Source organism: Mesoplodon mirus (genome assembly GCF_964341445.2).
Source record: "Mesoplodon mirus genome assembly, chromosome: 19".
Taxonomy (NCBI): Eukaryota; Metazoa; Chordata; class Mammalia; order Artiodactyla; family Ziphiidae; genus Mesoplodon; species Mesoplodon mirus.
In genome coordinates, this window is record NC_138995.1 from 42,159,013 (window position 1) to 42,172,375 (window position 13,363).

Genomic DNA, 13,363 nt, shown 5'->3' on the forward strand with positions numbered 1-13,363 from the left:
GTCTGCAGGTATGAGTGCCGAGAAGGAATGCCCAGCAGTTTTGGTTTCCCCGTGCAGCTCATTCGAGGACAGGGAGGCAGATTGGCATGGCATGGGGGACGCCAGAGAAGAGTTTTCCTGGGGACGTTGGAGTGCCGGGGAAAGCGACCTCTCCCCCGGGAGAGCGCCGTGTGTGTTGCCCTGCACTCGGCAAACAACACGGAGTGAGCGGGAAGGGCTTTCGGCCCGGGCAGTTGTTTCTTTGCAGGCCGGGGGAGCCTGCCGGTACTCAGCGTCCTGGTCGGGTACAGGGCGCCCCCGCGAGGGTCTGAACGTGTCTTGAAGAGCGTACGAGGGTGAAAGTAAAGCAGAACCGCGACTAAGGCCCCGTGGAAACCGTTCGGAGCTTCCGCCTCAGCGGGGCTCTTAGAAGGCCTTAGCTGGAGGGAAGTCCTCCCATCGAGCTTCCCTTTAGCCCCAGAGCGTGACGGGATGAGCTCTTACCGGGACTCTGGAAGCACCCTGTTTACTCAGAGAAAGCTGCTTCTCTTCCACGAGCCCTGACTCCAGCGACGAGGGGCCCGTCACAAAGGGTTTCAGGCAGGTAGCTTCAAGGCAGCATGAATGGTGCTTTAAAAAGGAGAATGCAAGGCTTGGGTCCTCAGGCCCCCACCTCCAGTCAACGCGCCGACTACCGCCTTGTGATCCGTAGCTCGTCCAAAGAGACTCTAGCGACACACAGGTCCCTTCCCTGAATCCACCTCTCTTCACGGGGTGTTCTGCCTGTAGCTAACTCGCTCATCCAGGGAATGCACTAGGGAGGCTATCGGGCCTCAGCCTCTTCGGAAAGCCTGCCGTGTAACAGGCAGAGCTGTGCTCTCGTGGCAGTAGGAACGCAAGCCGGCTTTCTCCTGCAGCCGTGGGGTCTGCAGGTATGAGTGCCGAGAAGGAATGCCCAGCAGTTTTGGTTTCCCCGTGCAGCTCAGTCGAGGACAGGGAGGCAGATTGGCATGGCATGGGGCACGCCAGAGAAGAGTTTTCCTGGGGACGTTGGAGTGCCGGGGAAAGCGACCTCTCCCCCGGGAGAGCGCCGTGTGTGTTGCCCTGCACTCGGCAAACAACACGGAGTGAGCGGGAAGGCCTTTCGGCCCGGGCAGTTGTTTCTTTGCAGGCCGGGGGAGCCTGCCGGTACTCAGCGTCCTGGTCGGGTACAGGGCGCCCCCGCGAGGGTCTGAACGTGTCTTGAAGAGCGTACGAGGGTGAAAGTAAGGCAGAACCGCGACTAAGGCCCCGTGGAAACCGCTCGGAGCTTCCGCCTCAGCGGGGCTCTTAGAAGGCCTTAGCTGGAGGGAAGTCCTCCCATCGAGCTTCCCTTTAGCCCCAGAGCGTGACGGGATGAGCTCTTACCGGGACTCTGGAAGCACCCTGTTTACTCAGAGAAAGCTGCTTCTCTTCCACGAGCCCTGACTCCAGCGACGAGGGGCCCGTCACAAAGGGTTTCAGGCAGGTAGCTTCAAGGCAGCATGAATGGTGCTTTAAAAAGGAGAATGCAAGGCTTGGGTCCTCAGGCCCCCACCTCCAGTCAACGCGCCGACTACCGCCTTGTGATCCGTAGCTCGTCCAAAGAGACTCTAGCGACACACAGGTCCCTTCCCTGAATCCACCTCTCTTCACGGGGTGTTCTGCCTGTAGCTAACTCGCTCATGCAGGGAATGCACTAGGGAGGCTATCGGGCCTCAGCCTCTTCGGAAAGCCTGCCGTGTAACAGGCAGAGCTCTGCTCTCGTGGCAGTAGGAACGCAAGCCGGCTTTCTCCTGCAGGCGTGGGGTCTGCAGGTATGAGTGCCGAGAAGGAATGCCCAGCAGTTTTGGTTTCCCCGTGCAGCTCAGTCGAGGACAGGGAGGCAGATTGGCATGGCATGGGGGACGCCAGAGAAGAGTTTTCCTGGAGACGTTGGAGTGCCGGGGAAAGCGACCTCTCCCCCGGGAGAGCGCCGTGTGTGTTGCCCTGCACTCGGCAAACAACACGGAGTGAGCGGGAAGGGCTTTCGGCCCGGGCAGTTGTTTCTTTGCAGGCCGGGGGAGCCTGCCGGTACTCAGCGTCCTGGTCGGGTACAGGGCGCCCCCGCGAGGGTCTGAAGGTGTCTTGAAGAGCGTACGAGGGTGAAAGTAAAGCAGAACCGCGACTAAGGCCCCGTGGAAACCGCTCGGAGCTTCCGCCTGAGCGGGGCTCTTAGAAGGCCTTAGCTGGAAGGAAGTCCTCCCATCGAGCTTCCCTTTAGCCCCAGAGCGTGACGGGATGAGCTCTTACCGGGACTCTGGAAGCACCCTGTTTACTCAGAGAAAGCTGCTTCTCTTCCACGAGCCCTGACTCCAGCGACAAGGGGCCCGTCACAAACGGTTTCAGGCAGGTAGCTTCAAGGCAGCATGAATGGTGCTTTAAAAAGGAGAATGCAAGGCTTGGGTCCTCAGGCCCCCACCTCCAGTCAACGCGCCGACTACCGCCTTGTGATCCGTAGCTCGTCCAAAGAGACTCTAGCGACACACAGGTCCCTTCCCTGAATCCACCTCTCTTCACGGGGTGTTCTGCCTGTAGCTAACTCGCTCATCCAGGGAATGCACTAGGGAGGCTATCGGGCCTCAGCCTCTTCGGAAAGCCTGCCGTGTAACAGGCAGAGCTGTGCTCTCGTGGCAGTAGGAACGCAAGCCGGCTTTCTCCTGCAGGCGTGGGGTCTGCAGGTATGAGTGCCGAGAAGGAATGCCCAGCAGTTTTGGTTTCCCCGTGCAGCTCAGTCGAGGACAGGGAGGCAGATTGGCATGGCATGGGGGACGCCAGAGAAGAGTTTTCCTGGAGACGTTGGAGTGCCGGGGAAAGCGACCTCTCCCCCGGGAGAGCGCCGTGTGTGTTGCCCTGCACTCGGCAAACAACACGGAGTGAGCGGGAAGGGCTTTCGGCCCGGGCAGTTGTTTCTTTGCAGGCCGGGGGAGCCTGCCGGTACTCAGCGTCCTGGTCGGGTACAGGGCGCCCCCGCGAGGGTCTGAACGTGTCTTGAAGAGCGTACGAGGGTGAAAGTAAAGCAGAACCGCGACTAAGGCCCCGTGGAAACCGCTCGGAGCTTCCGCCTCAGCGGGGCTCTTAGAAGGCCTTAGCTGGAGGGAAGTCCTCCCATCGAGCTTCCCTTTAGCCCCAGAGCGTGACGGGATGAGCTCTTACCGGGACTCTGGAAGCACCCTGTTTACTCAGAGAAAGCTGCTTCTCTTCCACGAGCCCTGACTCCAGCGACGAGGGGCCCGTCACAAAGGGTTTCAGGCAGGTAGCTTCAAGGCAGCATGAATGGTGCTTTAAAAAGGAGAAGCAAGGCTTGGGTCCTCAGGCCCCCACCTCCAGTCAACGCGCCGACTACCGCCTTGTGATTCGTAGCTCGTCCAAAGAGACTCTAGCGACACACAGGTCCCTTCCCTGAATCCACCTCTCTTCACGGGGTGTTCTGCCTGTAGCTAACTCGCTCATCCAGGGAATGCACTAGGGAGGCTATCGGGCCTCAGCCTCTTCGGAAAGCCTGCCGTGTAACAGGCAGAGCTCTGCTCTCGTGGCAGTAGGAACGCAAGCCGGCTTTCTCCTGCAGGCGTGGGGTCTGCAGGTATGAGTGCCGAGAAGGAATGCCCAGCAGTTTTGGTTTCCCCGTGCAGCTCAGTCGAGGACAGGGAGGCAGATTGGCATGGCATGGGGCACGCCAGAGAAGAGTTTTCCTGGGGACGTTGGAGTGCCGGGGAAAGCGACCTCTCCCCCGGGAGAGCGCCGTGTGTGTTGCCCTGCACTCGGCAAACAACACGGAGTGAGCGGGAAGGGCTTTCGGCCCGGGCAGTTGTTTCTTTGCAGGCCGGGGGAGCCTGCCGGTACTCAGCGTCCTGGTCGGGTACAGGGCGCCCCCGCGAGGGTCTGAACGTGTCTTGAAGAGCGTACGAGGGTGAAAGTAAAGCAGAACCGCGACTAAGGCCCCGTGGAAACCGCTCTGAGGTTCCGCCTCCGCGGGGCTCTTAGAAGGCCTTAGCTGGAGGGAAGTCCTCCCATCGAGCTTCCCTTTAGCCCCAGAGCGTGACGGGATGAGCTCTTACCGGGACTCTGGAAGCACCCTGTTTACTCAGAGAAAGCTGCTTCTCTTCCACGAGCCCTGACTCCAGCGACGAGGGGCCCGTAACAAACGGTTTCAGGCAGGTAGCTTCAAGGCAGCATGAATGGTGCTTTAAAAAGGAGAATGCAAGGCTTGGGTCCTCAGGCCCCCACCTCCAGTCAACGCGCCGACTACCGCCTTGTGATCCGTAGCTCGTCCAAAGAGACTCTAGCGACACACAGGTCCCTTCCCTGAATCCACCTCTCTTCACGGGGTGTTCTGCCTGTAGCTAACTCGCTCATCCAGGGAATGCACTAGGGAGGCTATCGGGCCTCAGCCTCTTCGGAAAGCCTGCCGTGTAACAGGCAGAGCTCTGCTCTCGTGGCAGTAGGAACGCAAGCCGGCTTTCTCCTGCAGGCGTGGGGTCTGCAGGTATGAGTGCCGAGAAGGAATGCCCAGCAGTTTTGGTTTCCCCGTGCAGCTCAGTCGAGGACAGGGAGGCAGATTGGCATGGCATGGGGGACGCCAGAGAAGAGTTTTCCTGGGGACGTTGGAGTGCCGGGGAAAGCGACCTCTCCCCCGGGAGAGCGCCGTGTGTGTTGCCCTGCACTCGGCAAACAACACGGAGTGAGCGGGAAGGGCTTTCGGCCCGGGCAGTTGTTTCTTTGCAGGCCGGGGGAGCCTGCCGGTACTCAGCGTCCTGGTCGGGTACAGGGCGCCCCCGCGAGGGTCTGAACGTGTCTTGAAGAGCGTACGAGGGTGAAAGTAAAGCAGAACCGCGACTAAGGCCCCGTGGAAACCGCTCGGAGCTTCCGCCTCAGCGGGGCTCTTAGAAGGCCTTAGCTGGAGGGAAGTCCTCCCATCGAGCTTCCCTTTAGCCCCAGAGCGTGACGGGATGAGCTCTTACCGGGACTCTGGAAGCACCCTGTTTACTCAGAGAAAGCTGCTTCTCTTCCACGAGCCCTGACTCCAGCGACGAGGGGCCCGTCACAAAGGGTTTCAGGCAGGTAGCTTCAAGGCAGCATGAATGGTGCTTTAAAAAGGAGAATGCAAGGCTTGGGTCCTCAGGCCCCCACCTCCAGTCAACGCGCCGACTACCGCCTTGTGATCCGTAGCTCGTCCAAAGAGACTCTAGCGACACACAGGTCCCTTCCCTGAATCCACCTCTCTTCACGGGGTGTTCTGCCTGTAGCTAACTCGCTCATCCAGGGAATGCACTAGGGAGGCTATCGGGCCTCAGCCTCTTCGGAAAGCCTGCCGTGTAACAGGCAGAGCTCTGCTCTCGTGGCAGTAGGAACGTAAGCCTGCTTTCTCCTGCAGGCGTGGGGTCTGCAGGTATGAGTGCCGAGAAGGAATGCCCAGCAGTTTTGGTTTCCCCGTGCAGCTCATTCGAGGACAGGGAGGCAGATTGGCATGGCATGGGGGACGCCAGAGAAGAGTTTTCCTGGGGACGTTGGAGTGCCGGGGAAAGCGACCTCTCCCCCGGGAGAGCGCCGTGTGTGTTGCCCTGCACTCGGCAAACAACACGGAGTGAGCGGGAAGGGCTTTCGGCCCGGGCAGTTGTTTCTTTGCAGGCCGGGGGAGCCTGCCGGTACTCAGCGTCCTGGTCGGGTACAGGGCGCCCCCGCGAGGGTCTGAAGGTGTCTTGAAGAGCGTACGAGGGTGAAAGTAAAGCAGAACCGCGACTAAGGCCCCGTGGAAACCGCTCGGAGCTTCCGCCTCAGCGGGGCTCTTAGAAGGCCTTAGCTGGAGGGAAGTCCTCCCATCGAGCTTCCCTTTAGCCCCAGAGCGTGACGGGATGAGCTCTTACCGGGACTCTGGAAGCACCCTGTTTACTCAGAGAAAGCTGCTTCTCTTCCACGAGCCCTGACTCCAGCGACGAGGGGCCCGTCACAAACGGTTTCAGGCAGGTAGCTTCAAGGCAGCATGAATGGTGCTTTAAAAAGGAGAATGCAAGGCTTGGGTCCTCAGGCCCCCACCTCCGGTCAACGCGCCGACTACCGCCTTGTGATCCGTAGCTCGTCCAAAGAGACTCTAGCGACACACAGGTCCCTTCCCTGAATCCACCTCTCTTCACGGGGTGTTCTGCCTGTAGCTAACTCGCTCATCCAGGGAATGCACTAGGGAGGCTATCGGGCCTCAGCCTCTTCGGAAAGCCTGCCGTGTAACAGGCAGAGCTCTGCTCTCGTGGCAGTAGGAACGCAAGCCGGCTTTCTCCTGCAGGCGTGGGGTCTGCAGGTATGAGTGCCGAGAAGGAATGCCCAGCAGTTTTGGTTTCCCCGTGCAGCTCAGTCGAGGACAGGGAGGCAGATTGGCATGGCATGGGGGACGCCAGAGAAGAGTTTTCCTGGAGACGTTGGAGTGCCGGGGAAAGCGGCCTCTCCCCCGGGAGAGCGCCGTGTGTGTTGCCCTGCACTCGGCAAACAACACGGAGTGAGCGGGAAGGGCTTTCGGCCCGGGCAGTTGTTTCTTTGCAGGCCGGGGGAGCCTGCCGGTACTCAGCGTCCTGGTCGGGTACAGGGCGCCCCCGCGAGGGTCTGAACGTGTCTTGAAGAGCGTACGAGGGTGAAAGTAAAGCAGAACCGCGACTAAGGCCCCGTGGAAACCGCTCGGAGCTTCCGCCTCAGCGGGGCTCTTAGAAGGCCTTAGCTGGAGGGAAGTCCTCCCATCGAGCTTCCCTTTAGCCCCAGAGCGTGACGGGATGAGCTCTTACCGGGACTCTGGAAGCACCCTGTTTACTCAGAGAAAGCTGCTTCTCTTCCACGAGCCCTGACTCCAGCGACGAGGGGCCCGTCACAAAGGGTTTCAGGCAGGTAGCCTCAAGGCAGCATGAATGGTGCTTTAAAAAGGAGAAGCAAGGCTTGGGTCCTCAGGCCCCCACCTCCAGTCAACGCGCCGACTACCGCCTTGTGATTCGTAGCTCGTCCAAAGAGACTCTAGCGACACACAGGTCCCTTCCCTGAATCCACCTCTCTTCACGGGGTGTTCTGCCTGTAGCTAACTCGCTCATCCAGGGAATGCACTAGGGAGGCTATCGGGCCTCAGCCTCTTCGGAAAGCCTGCCGTGTAACAGGCAGAGCTCTGCTCTCGTGGCAGTAGGAACGCAAGCCGGCTTTCTCCTGCAGGCGTGGGGTCTGCAGGTATGAGTGCCGAGAAGGAATGCCCAGCAGTTTTGGTTTCCCCGTGCAGCTCAGTCGAGGACAGGGAGGCAGATTGGCATGGCATGGGGCACGCCAGAGAAGAGTTTTCCTGGGGACGTTGGAGTGCCGGGGAAAGCGACCTCTCCCCCGGGAGAGCGCCGTGTGTGTTGCCCTGCACTCGGCAAACAACACGGAGTGAGCGGGAAGGGCTTTCGGCCCGGGCAGTTGTTTCTTTGCAGGCCGGGGGAGCCTGCCGGTACTCAGCGTCCTGGTCGGGTACAGGGCGCCCCCGCGAGGGTCTGAACGTGTCTTGAAGAGCGTACGAGGGTGAAAGTAAAGCAGAACCGCGACTAAGGCCCCGTGGAAACCGCTCTGAGGTTCCGCCTCCGCGGGGCTCTTAGAAGGCCTTAGCTGGAGGGAAGTCCTCCCATCGAGCTTCCCTTTAGCCCCAGAGCGTGACGGGATGAGCTCTTACCGGGACTCTGGAAGCACCCTGTTTACTCAGAGAAAGCTGCTTCTCTTCCACGAGCCCTGACTCCAGCGACGAGGGGCCCGTCACAAACGGTTTCAGGCAGGTAGCTTCAAGGCAGCATGAATGGTGCTTTAAAAAGGAGAATGCAAGGCTTGGGTCCTCAGGCCCCCACCTCCAGTCAACGCGCCGACTACCGCCTTGTGATCCGTAGCTCGTCCAAAGAGACTCTAGCGACACACAGGTCCCTTCCCTGAATCCACCTCTCTTCACGGGGTGTTCTGCCTGTAGCTAACTCGCTCATCCAGGGAATGCACTAGGGAGGCTATCGGGCCTCAGCCTCTTCGGAAAGCCTGCCGTGTAACAGGCAGAGCTCTGCTCTCGTGGCAGTAGGAACGCAAGCCGGCTTTCTCCTGCAGGCGTGGGGTCTGCAGGTATGAGTGCCGAGAAGGAATGCCCAGCAGTTTTGGTTTCCCCGTGCAGCTCAGTCGAGGACAGGGAGGCACATTGGCATGGCATGGGGGACGCCAGAGAAGAGTTTTCCTGGGGACGTTGGAGTGCCGGGGAAAGCGACCTCTCCCCCGGGAGAGCGCCGTGTGTGTTGCCCTGCACTCGGCAAACAACACGGAGTGAGCGGGAAGGGCTTTCGGCCCGGGCAGTTGTTTCTTTGCAGGCCGGGGGAGCCTGCCGGTACTCAGCGTCCTGGTCGGGTACAGGGCGCCCCCGCGAGGGTCTGAACGTGTCTTGAAGAGCGTACGAGGGTGAAAGTAAAGCAGAACCGCGACTAAGGCCCCGTGGAAACCGCTCGGAGCTTCCGCCTCAGCGGGGCTCTTAGAAGGCCTTAGCTGGAGGGAAGTCCTCCCATCGAGCTTCCCTTTAGCCCCAGAGCGTGACGGGATGAGCTCTTACCGGGACTCTGGAAGCACCCTGTTTACTCAGAGAAAGCTGCTTCTCTTCCACGAGCCCTGACTCCAGCGACGAGGGGCCCGTCACAAACGGTTTCAGGCAGGTAGCTTCAAGGCAGCATGAATGGTGCTTTAAAAAGGAGAATGCAAGGCTTGGGTCCTCAGGCCCCCACCTCCAGTCAACGCGCCGACTACCGCCTTGTGATCCGTAGCTCGTCCAAAGAGACTCTAGCGACACACAGGTCCCTTCCCTGAATCCACCTCTCTTCACGGGGTGTTCTGCCTGTAGCTAACTCGCTCATCCAGGGAATGCACTAGGGAGGCTATCGGGCCTCAGCCTCTTCGGAAAGCCTGCCGTGTAACAGGCAGAGCTCTGCTCTCGTGGCAGTAGGAACGCAAGCCGGCTTTCTCCTGCAGGCGTGGGGTCTGCAGGTATGAGTGCCGAGAAGGAATGCCCAGCAGTTTTGGTTTCCCCGTGCAGCTCAGTCGAGGACAGGGAGGCAGATTGGCATGGCATGGGGCACGCCAGAGAAGAGTTTTCCTGGGGACGTTGGAGTGCCGGGGAAAGCGACCTCTCCCCCGGGAGAGCGCCGTGTGTGTTGCCCTGCACTCGGCAAACAACACGGAGTGAGCGGGAAGGGCTTTCGGCCCGGGCAGTTGTTTCTTTGCAGGCCGGGGGAGCCTGCCGGTACTCAGCGTCCTGGTCGGGTACAGGGCGCCCCCGCGAGGGTCTGAAGGTGTCTTGAAGAGCGTACGAGGGTGAAAGTAAAGCAGAACCGCGACTAAGGCCCCGTGGAAACCGCTCGGAGCTTCCGCCTCAGCGGGGCTCTTAGAAGGCCTTAGCTGGAGGGAAGTCCTCCCATCGAGCTTCCCTTTAGCCCCAGAGCGTGACGGGATGAGCTCTTACCGGGACTCTGGAAGCACCCTGTTTACTCAGAGAAAGCTGCTTCTCTTCCACGAGCCCTGACTCCAGCGACGAGGGGCCCGTCACAAACGGTTTCAGGCAGGTAGCTTCAAGGCAGCATGAATGGTGCTTTAAAAAGGAGAATGCAAGGCTTGGGTCCTCAGGCCCCCACCTCCAGTCAACGCGCCGACTACCGCCTTGTGATTCGTAGCTCGTCCAAAGAGACTCTAGCGACACACAGGTCCCTTCCCTGAATCCACCTCTCTTCACGGGGTGTTCTGCCTGTAGCTAACTCGCTCATCCAGGGAATGCACTAGGGAGGCTATCGGGCCTCAGCCTCTTCGGAAAGCCTGCCGTGTAACAGGCAGAGCTCTGCTCTCGTGGCAGTAGGAACGCAAGCCGGCTTTCTCCTGCAGGCGTGGGGTCTGCAGGTATGAGTGCCGAGAAGGAATGCCCAGCAGTTTTGGTTTCCCCGTGCAGCTCAGTCGAGGACAGGGAGGCAGATTGGCATGGCATGGGGGACGCCAGAGAAGAGTTTTCCTGGGGACGTTGGAGTGCCGGGGAAAGCGACCTCTCCCCCGGGAGAGCGCCGTGTGTGTTGCCCTGCACTCGGCAAACAACACGGAGTGAGCGGGAAGGGCTTTCGGCCCGGGCAGTTGTTTCTTTGCAGGCCGGGGGAGCCTGCCGGTACTCAGCGTCCTGGTCGGGTACAGGGCGCCCCCGCGAGGGTCTGAACGTGTCTTGAAGAGCGTACGAGGGTGAAAGTAAAGCAGAACCGCGACTAAGGCCCCGTGGAAACCGCTCGGAGCTTCCGCCTCAGCGGGGCTCTTAGAAGGCCTTAGCTGGAGGGAAGTCCTCCCATCGAGCTTCCCTTTAGCCCCAGAGCGTGACGGGATGAGCTCTTACCGGGACTCTGGAAGCACCCTGTTTACTCAGAGAAAGCTGCTTCTCTTCCACGAGCCCTGACTCCAGCGACGAGGGGCCCGTCACAAACGGTTTCAGGCAGGTAGCTTCAAGGCAGCATGAATGGTGCTTTAAAAAGGAGAATGCAAGGCTTGGGTCCTCAGGCCCCCACCTCCAGTCAACGCGCCGACTACCGCCTTGTGATCCGTAGCTCGTCCAAAGAGACTCTAGCGTCACACAGGTCCCTTCCCTGAATCCACCTCTCTTCACGGGGTGTTCTGCCTGTAGCTAACTCGCTCATCCAGGGAATGCACTAGGGAGGCTATCGGGCCTCAGCCTCTTCGGAAAGCCTGCCGTGTAACAGGCAGAGCTCTGCTCTCGTGGCAGTAGGAACGCAAGCCGGCTTTCTCCTGCAGGCGTGGGGTCTGCAGGTATGAGTGCCGAGAAGGAATGCCCAGCAGTTTTGGTTTCCCCGTGCAGCTCAGTCGAGGACAGGGAGGCAGATTGGCATGGCATGGGGGACGCCAGAGAAGAGTTTTCCTGGAGACGTTGGAGTGCCGGGGAAAGCGACCTCTCCCCCGGGAGAGCGCCGTGTGTGTTGCCCTGCACTCGGCAAACAACACGGAGTGAGCGGGAAGGGCTTTCGGCCCGGGCAGTTGTTTCTTTGCAGGCCGGGGGAGCCTGCCGGTACTCAGCGTCCTGGTCGGGTACAGGGCGCCCCCGCGAGGGTCTGAAGGTGTCTTGAAGAGCGTACGAGGGTGAAAGTAAAGCAGAACCGCGACTAAGGCCCCGTGGAAACCGCTCGGAGCTTCCGCCTGAGCGGGGCTCTTAGAAGGCCTTAGCTGGAAGGAAGTCCTCCCATCGAGCTTCCCTTTAGCCCCAGAGCGTGACGGGATGAGCTCTTACCGGGACTCTGGAAGCACCCTGTTTACTCAGAGAAAGCTGCTTCTCTTCCACGAGCCCTGACTCCAGCGACGAGGGGCCCGTCACAAACGGTTTCAGGCAGGTAGCTTCAAGGCAGCATGAATGGTGCTTTAAAAAGGAGAATGCAAGGCTTGGGTCCTCAGGCCCCCACCTCCAGTCAACGCGCCGACTACCGCCTTGTGATCCGTAGCTCGTCCAAAGAGACTCTAGCGACACACAGGTCCCTTCCCTGAATCCACCTCTCTTCACGGGGTGTTCTGCCTGTAGCTAACTCGCTCATCCAGGGAATGCACTAGGGAGGCTATCGGGCCTCAGCCTCTTCGGAAAGCCTGCCGTGTAACAGGCAGAGCTCTGCTCTCGTGGCAGTAGGAACGCAAGCCGGCTTTCTCCTGCAGGCGTGGGGTCTGCAGGTATGAGTGCCGAGAAGGAATGCCCAGCAGTTTTGGTTTCCCCGTGCAGCTCAGTCGAGGACAGGGAGGCAGATTGGCATGGCATGGGGGACGCCAGAGGAGAGTTTTCCTGGGGACGTTGGAGTGCCGGGGAAAGCGACCTCTCCCCCGGGAGAGCGCCGTGTGTGTTGCCCTGCACTCGGCAAACAACACGGAGTGAGCGGGAAGGGCTTTCGGCCCGGGCAGTTGTTTCTTTGCAGGCCGGGGGAGCCTGCCGGTACTCAGCGTCCTGGTCGGGTACAGGGCGCCCCCGCGAGGGTCTGAAGGTGTCTTGAAGAGCGTACGAGGGTGAAAGTAAAGCAGAACCGCGACTAAGGCCCCGTGGAAACCGCTCGGAGCTTCCGCCTCAGCGGGGCTCTTAGAAGGCCTTAGCTGGAGGGAAGTCCTCCCATCGAGCTTCCCTTTAGCCCCAGAGCGTGACGGGATGAGCTCTTACCGGGACTCTGGAAGCACCCTGTTTACTCAGAGAAAGCTGCTTCTCTTCCACGAGCCCTGACTCCAGCGACGAGGGGCCCGTCACAAACGGTTTCAGGCAGGTAGCTTCAAGGCAGCATGAATGGTGCTTTAAAAAGGAGAATGCAAGGCTTGGGTCCTCAGGCCCCCACCTCCAGTCAACGCGCCGACTACCGCCTTGTGATCCGTAGCTCGTCCAAAGAGACTCTAGCGACACACAGGTCCCTTCCCTGAATCCACCTCTCTTCACGGGGTGTTCTGCCTGTAGCTAACTCGCTCATCCAGGGAATGCACTAGGGAGGCTATCGGGCCTCAGCCTCTTCGGAAAGCCTGCCGTGTAACAGGCAGAGCTCTGCTCTCGTGGCAGTAGGAACGTAAGCCGGCTTTCTCCTGCAGGCGTGGGGTCTGCAGGTATGAGTGCCGAGAAGGAATGCCCAGCAGTTTTGGTTTCCCCGTGCAGCTCATTCGAGGACAGGGAGGCAGATTGGCATGGCATGGGGGACGCCAGAGAAGAGTTTTCCTGGGGACGTTGGAGTGCCGGGGAAAGCGACCTCTCCCCCGGGAGAGCGCCGTGTGTGTTGCCCTGCACTCGGCAAACAACACGGAGTGAGCGGGAAGGGCTTTCGGCCCGGGCAGTTGTTTCTTTGCAGGCCGGGGGAGCCTGCCGGTACTCAGCGTCCTGGTCGGGTACAGGGCGCCCCCGCGAGGGTCTGAACGTGTCTTGAAGAGCGTACGAGGGTGAAAGTAAAGCAGAACCGCGACTAAGGCCCCGTGGAAACCGCTCGGAGCTTCCGCCTCAGCGGGGCTCTTAGAAGGCCTTAGCTGGAGGGAAGTCCTCCCATCGAGCTTCCCTTTAGCCCCAGAGCGTGACGGGATGAGCTCTTACCGGGACTCTGGAAGCACCCTGTTTACTCAGAGAAAGCTGCTTCTCTTCCACGAGCCCTGACTCCAGCGACGAGGGGCCCGTCACAAACGGTTTCAGGCAGGTAGCTTCAAGGCAGCATGAATGGTGCTTTAAAAAGGAGAATGCAAGGCTTGGGTCCTCAGCCCCCACCGCCAGTCAATGCGCCGACTACCGCCTTGTGATTCGTAGCTCGTCCAAAGAGACTCTAGCGACACACAGGTC